The sequence below is a fragment of the Diachasma alloeum genome, unplaced genomic scaffold, assembly GCF_001412515.2.
Source record: "Diachasma alloeum isolate Michigan unplaced genomic scaffold, Dall2.0 Dall_scaffold_00535, whole genome shotgun sequence".
NCBI classification, from domain to species: domain Eukaryota; kingdom Metazoa; phylum Arthropoda; class Insecta; order Hymenoptera; family Braconidae; genus Diachasma; species Diachasma alloeum.
The window spans coordinates 13,142-20,351 of NW_021680667.1; positions in this window are offsets into that span (position 1 = coordinate 13,142).

Below are 7,210 nucleotides of genomic sequence, written 5' to 3' on the forward strand. Positions count from 1 at the left end.
TCAAAATCGGTCACTAATCTCGTAAAGTCGACGACAAACACGATTTTTCACGTCCACCGACTGGACTAAAATGGCACTCACATGGTATGTGTTTTTACGTATCATCAAAATTGCAAATTGATGCTAGAGGCAATTAATATTGCGACTCTACCTCAAATTCCCCCTGTCCACTCAGAGATTACAAGGATTGTCTAGCAAAATTGATGTGTACAAATCCAACCCCGGCCTGTGATCTGGATGAATGTAACGATTGTCCTGGAGTGAAATCATCATCATGTGAACTGAAGAAACTTCTCTCTGATTCTGTAGTGGAAATGGTCGAATTTCCCGTGTGGCAAAGTACTGACAGGTGTACCTTGCAGACACAGACCCTCCCGATGGATGAATTCATTGATCTTCTAATGGAACGATTGATAGTATTGAAGCCCCATCACTTCATCGCTAAAGAACAATCGGCTTTTGTCAAACAGCGAAAAGAGATTTTGGATACTGGAGAAGTACTAGTGCATTGTGATTGTTTGGAAAATTACGCTTTTGTGGCTCAAGATCCTGCTCAATCCTTCCACTACAATAATGACCAGTGTACAGTTCACCCCGTTGTTTACTACTATCGCGAAAAAAATGAAATCCAACATCGGAGTTTAGTCGTTTTGGCGGACAGTACGACTCACGATACTGCCGCTGTTTATTTGATATAGAAGATTTTAATACAGCATGTGAAAGACAACTGTGAGAGCGNACTACTATCGCGAAAAAAATGAAATCCAACATCGGAGTTTAGTCGTTTTGGCGGACAGTACGACTCACGATACTGCCGCTGTTTATTTGATACAGAAGATTTTAATACAGCATGTGAAAGACAACTGTGAAAGCGTGGAGAAAATTATCTATGTCACCGATGGAGCTGCACAACATTACAAGAATCGTTTTCAGATCACGAATCTCTTGCATCACAAGACTGATTTTGGCATAGATGCGGAAGCCCATTTTCATGCAACCGCGCACGGTAAAGGAGCTTGTAACGGAGTAGGAGCTGTCTTTAAGAGAGAAGCGAGACGTAAGAGCTTGCAAATCGTTCACGGTTAAGAGAGAGATTGAGAGATTGAGGTTGAGAGAGAGATTGGATAGTATCAAAGCTTGTCCAGCCATTCAAAAACACCATTGTTTTATTCCGATACCGGGAAAGCAATTGTTAATTAAACGATATTCGGCTTCGGCTAACGAGGCGGTGTTCCCAAAGCAAAAACAAACAACAACAAAACGAAAAGCCCGCAGAAGACAGTAATCGTGAAGTAAGTAATTCATCAGTGCATGTTGGAACTTGTCGTCGAAGAGAGTGGAGGATTTCTCCGTATTGTAAAAATGTAAAAATGTGAAAATATAAAATGTTGTCGTTATAGAAGAATAAAAATGGTTTTTTTCCCATACTTTTTCGTTAGTGGAAAGCACAGTGTGTTGTTGAGAAAAGATTTATAGTCGTATCAATAGTCTATTCTATCCAGCAGAACAGAAAATGTCTATTGACAAACCCCTTTTTCAGTAGTAATAATGCAACTCTCCTAAACAACAGACAAACGTAAAAATTTCGAAAATAAATTTTTTTCCTAGTATTCTTTCTCTTTTACATGATGGCGTACTCTTTTTCCATCATATGTGAACAAAGAATAATAGTTGACAGACTGATTTCTTTGAAAAAAACCAATGGATCTCCCCTAAAAACTGAAAAACCCAAAAAAAATTTTCCGGTGCATCGCTTCGCTCTTCCATTATGACGTATTTTTTTCTTATCATATAAGAACATCCTCTATCATAAAAAAAATATTTCGATCGAATATCGAGCGGCCCTAGAGTGAAAAAAAAATGAAAACGCGAAAAATTCTCGAAAAACCGGTCTAGGAACTTCTTGACGGCTCTGAAGTATTTTTTATCTTGAAGTACGAGAAAAAACGGCAATTTTCATTTTTTATTTATCAAAATCGGATGCTCCATTCAGAAGTAATAATTTTTTGAAAATTTCAAGTTTCGTAATGATTATCTCAGAAACACAAAGTGGCAGGGCAATGAAATTTTGCATGATCACTGGCTATATTTAGTAGTTCAAAATGCACCTGCTCAATGATTTTTCCGAGACAAAAAAAAATCCAGTGTAGCTCAGTTGACATGGAATATCCCACCTGTACAGCAGCAGTACATTATTCGTACATCGTACAGACCTCCTAATCTCACAAAATTCAAGCGGACGCTTGATTATCTGAATATACACGGTGTGCCAAAACCCAATGTCCAAACTGAAACAGGAAGTTAGGGAGTGAATTCTGAATCGAAAAGTCCTGTGGAACTTTTTGATCGGAAGCACTCTTTTCAAGTTATTCAAAGTTGAAAGTTGCGCCAATCAGGAGGGCGGAATGGACGGACGCCTATCGGCGAGTAGAGTGCAAGAGTGTGGATGCTGTCATACGGCTCTGCTCTCCTCACGCGGGCGAAATAAACGACTGCGTTTTTCGTTCGAAAGGCATGAGCGGGGTATGGAGTAATAGTGTAGGTAATCTAGCATTCAGGTGACACTTTTAATCCTCCGTCCATGAAAAAATAACCATTAGATAGATAAAAATTCCCTGAACAACATATCAAATTGTTTAATGGCAGATTGATGTACTACATATTAAAAATAATTAAAAACAATTGGAATTTTCAGGCGAACGCCAAAAATCCGTGTAGATTCAATTAAATTGAACCGATCATTGAGAAAAAAATACCAGTGTGTAGGGCCGAAAATTCTCTACGAAAATGAGTTAGGAACCTATATTGCAGGTGCACTTGTTCTCCCGTAATAAATTATTTAGTATTTTTTACGTGACATCTCGTAAAACGATCAGCAGATTCAATGAGGCCCAGCCCCGTATGCGCGCCCACTCCCCTCAAAGTAGCGATATGCGCAGTAGATTTGAACTGTACATGGAATTTCGCAGAGGAGTTCAAACTTCGTGAATGTTTCAAGTGAGAAGAAAGCCGGAAAAAAATACAGGAGTAAAGGACACAATTAAAAAGAAGAAGTGTCACAAGATTATTAGGGCTAATAACATTTTGATTGTCCTAAATAAAAATAAGAATACTTATTATATGTATATAATTAATTAAGTACATAGATGAAAGTGGGTTATCAATTCCTGCATCCATTAAATAATTATAAATCGGTTAATAACTTCATTTCATTCATAACATACATATTTAAGTCTTCTCTACATTTGCATTCGATTATATTTCGGAATCAAACAATTGAAATAAGCAATTATTGACTGAGAAAACTTTATCAAATACTTTTGGTGAAGTCTTGTCGGTCAATATTATTAATATTGTTTCATTCCTAAATATAACAAAATATTACTACAGAGGACGCTCAAATTAATTTTATGAATAAAATGAATTCATCAACCAACTTGTAATTTTTTAATGGGTACAAAAATTGAATACTCCCTTTCGTTTATTTATTTAATTAATTTTATACGTATAAGAAGTACTGTTATTTTTATTCATGGCAATCAAAATTGTCCGAAGACCTATAAACGACAGTTGACCGAGATTTTCCATATATTTTTGGGAGCAACGGGTGATCGATTAGAAAAAAATGCTGAACATAGTGTCTTTGGAAAGCAACGAAAAAATGGAAATTTTTGTTTTAATTTTTGATTTTATACATGGAAATATTATAAAAATAATTTTCAGATTATTGAATAGAGTAGAAAACGTTTAAATTCCAAAAATGAGTATATCTATCTTCCTAAATGCCCGAAATATTATATAAATTGTATAAGGTAAAGTAGAATAAATTCCACAAACTGGTTGTGTCCCATTATGGAAATCATCATGAGGAGGGCGACCTAATTGCCCTTGAATTGTTATCAGTTTCCACTACAAAGCGGCGTTGGTAGTAAACTGTCTAGCCACAGTGTACTTTAGGCACCTACATTTTGGTGCTACTTGAAATGATTGAATTAATTGATTAAGACGAATAAATCGCAAAACCTTCACGTACGTCGTGGAATAATCAAGTACATGTATATTTGAATCGACTGCCCATACCGCTCTTGCCCTACAGATGCGCGCGCAGAAAGGGGCTGGATGTCGGGGAGGAATTCGGCAATAATACAAAATTAAGGTTAAAAAAACTTCTGAGAGTTGTCACGGAAAAACTATTCATCCTAGAACATCACTCTTCATATCATTTTCGTGTGGAATTAGCTCCTCTACAATGTGGTATGTGTTTTTTTTCAATCGATGGAGTTTAGCCGAAATTACGAATGTTTTTGTCATTGACCCGAACGAAAACGACTCGTTTTTAATTATTTTTAATATGTAGTACATCAATCTGTTATTGAACAATTTGTTATGTTGTTCAGGAAATTTTTATCTATCTAATGGTTATTTTTTCATGGACGGAGGATTAATTACTAGGTTTGGCAATTTTTGAGTCTAATTTGACTACACTATAAGGAAAGGGAGAAATTGAGAAAGATGAAGAATCATTTTCTTCTCTTAGTCCATACGCCCACCGTGATTTTATCCTGAAAATGAGGTCTACGAGAAAACCATGTTGATTTAGACTAATTCGGGGTCGTAGAACATGAATATCGCAATTATTTTTGACGTGAAAGTTGCCTTTGCCATTGTTATAAACAATTTAATTTCTCTAATAACTCTCAAGTTATGGGAGCTACGGAAAAAAAGTTCCTTCAAAATTTGTTTGTCTTCTCAAGACGAACAAAATGGTTTTTTTATTTTTCTCAATAGCTTCATTTTTGGCAGAGTTATGATAAGAGACGTGCCCTTGGCTGGGGAAGTCATGCGAGTGGCTACGCTCGCGCTACCCGGGCCGACGTTAGCGGTGTTATGTTGTTTGTGGTCGTCGACTGCATACACCTGCTGTTATGTTTTGATTCTATGATTCTGTGTTGGAGTCCGAAAACTGTGACAGAACTTTATCCACCGATAAGTGATTTAGTCCCCAATTGCACTGATGCAAAATGTAAACGAGGAGGTTGCCATTGCGCAAGGGCAGAGAAACCTTGCATTGCATTTTGTAAATATCAAATCAATGGAACATGTCAGAATCCTTTCAATGAATAAAAAGAAAATTGAGGAGGGACACTTCTTCGTATTTATTAAGGGCCCAACCATAAGACAACGTGTGCGCGTTACACCCGCGTGGCGCACGATCCCACGCGGCGCTCCTTAAACGTTTAATTAATCATAACTCCGCTAAAAATGAAGCTACTGAGGAAAATTAAAACACATTTTGTTCGTTTTGAGCAGACAAACAAATTTTGTGGGAACTTTTTTTCTGTAGATTCCATAACTTGCGAGTTATTAGTGTTTAAACAATTAAATTGTTTATAACAATGGGAAAGGCAACTCGCACGGAAAAAGAGCCGAGATATTCGTGTTCTACGACCCCGAATTAGTCTAAATCAACATAGTTTTCCCGTAGACCTCATTTTCGGGATAAAATCACGGTGGGCGTACGCACTATCTCTCTCGGTCTCTTTTAAATTTTTTTCTGTCGCTCCCACAATAAGCTCCGAGGGACTAAAACCGTGTTTATCTCGAAGATGAGTAACTTTAGTAGGAAAATACATAGGATGTCTTTTGCAGCTGAAGAATTTTCCAAAGAAAAAATTAGATTGTGATTTCTCCTGAGAACAATAATTATTGAAATAATTGGAGAATCAGGGACGTGGAACGAATGAATGGTCCAGTTTTTCTCGAATTTAATGTTTTGTTTATTTTCGATGCAATTATCTCAAAATCACTTGATTATTTCAAAGTCACTTGACTTTGAGATAATGGCATCGAAAATAAACAAAACATTAATTTCGAGAAAAACTGGACCATTCATTCGTTCCACCTCCCTGATTGTCCAATTATCTCAATAACTATTGTTCTCAGGAGAAATCATAATGTAATTTTTTTTTTTAATTAAAAAAAATCATTTCAAAGTCACTTGACTTTGAGATAATTGCATTGAAAATAAACAAAACACTAAATTCGAGAAAAACTGGATCATTCATTCATTCCACCTCCCTGATTCTCCAATTATCTCAATAATTATTGTTCTCAGGAGAAATCATAATTTACTATTTTCTTTGGAAAATTCTTCAGCTGCAAAAGAAATCCTATGCATTTTCCTCCTAAATTTACTCATCTCCGAGATAAACACGGTTTTAGTCCCTCGAAGCTTATTCTGGGAGCGACAGAAAAAAATTAAAAAAAAAAGAGACCGAGAGAGAAGAAAATGATTCTTCATCTTTCCCAATTTCTCCCTTTCCTTTCTCCCTCCCCTGCTCGTGCCTTTCGAACGAAAAACGCAGTCGTTAATTTCGCCCGCGTGAGGGGAGCAGAGCCGTATAGTGGGGACAACACCAACCAAAGAGGATAGACCTGAGTAGTGGCCCGGATCGGGGGGTTTGACTGACTCCAAAAATGTTAGTTGGTACCCCACGGGAAAGGCGGCGTCCCGGTCGAATTGTCGGTAAATGTGAGTCGGGTGCGTGAGTAACTCGGCAGTAGTGTCGCGAGTGTATGAGAGTGGTCCTCGGGCTCTCGGGCCGAGTTTCCCCCACCACCGCCGACGCATGCGCATTGCGGAATCAGTATATCCCTCCGCGCGCGGGATGTTCAGGAGAATTGAAAACCACGTAATCCCATTTTTGTTTGTTTTCACTGAAACGAGTTCAGACATATTCTCGAAAATATTAATGATTAAGAATTAACAGGGATTTCTCATTTTAGGTGAAGTGAAAATGTCTTTTCAAAGTCATTTTCGAAATTTTTTGAAAACTTATTCTTCACGGATTTCCTTTCAGCAGTACTAAACTCCCAAATTCAATTTTAAACTCATTTAGAAATGATGAAGTTGGAAATTAATACGTGATTATCAATGGAACTCCAAGAAAAATCGTTCCAGATTTTCTTCGGAGTGACCCGCATAAGTGCTCCCAGTATGGCGAATCACTACAAGAAATTAATTATGATGAAAATGATCTATTTTTCCGTTTCTCTACCGTCCCTAGTATAACCATGCGTCTCAGGAATTTCACAACTCAATTGAATGAGATTTGATGAACTGGTGGAAGAAAATTAACCTCGAAAATATCTCACGCATTCTCTTTCAAAAATTTATCAAACTAATAAATTTATCAAAAAACCCCAGGAG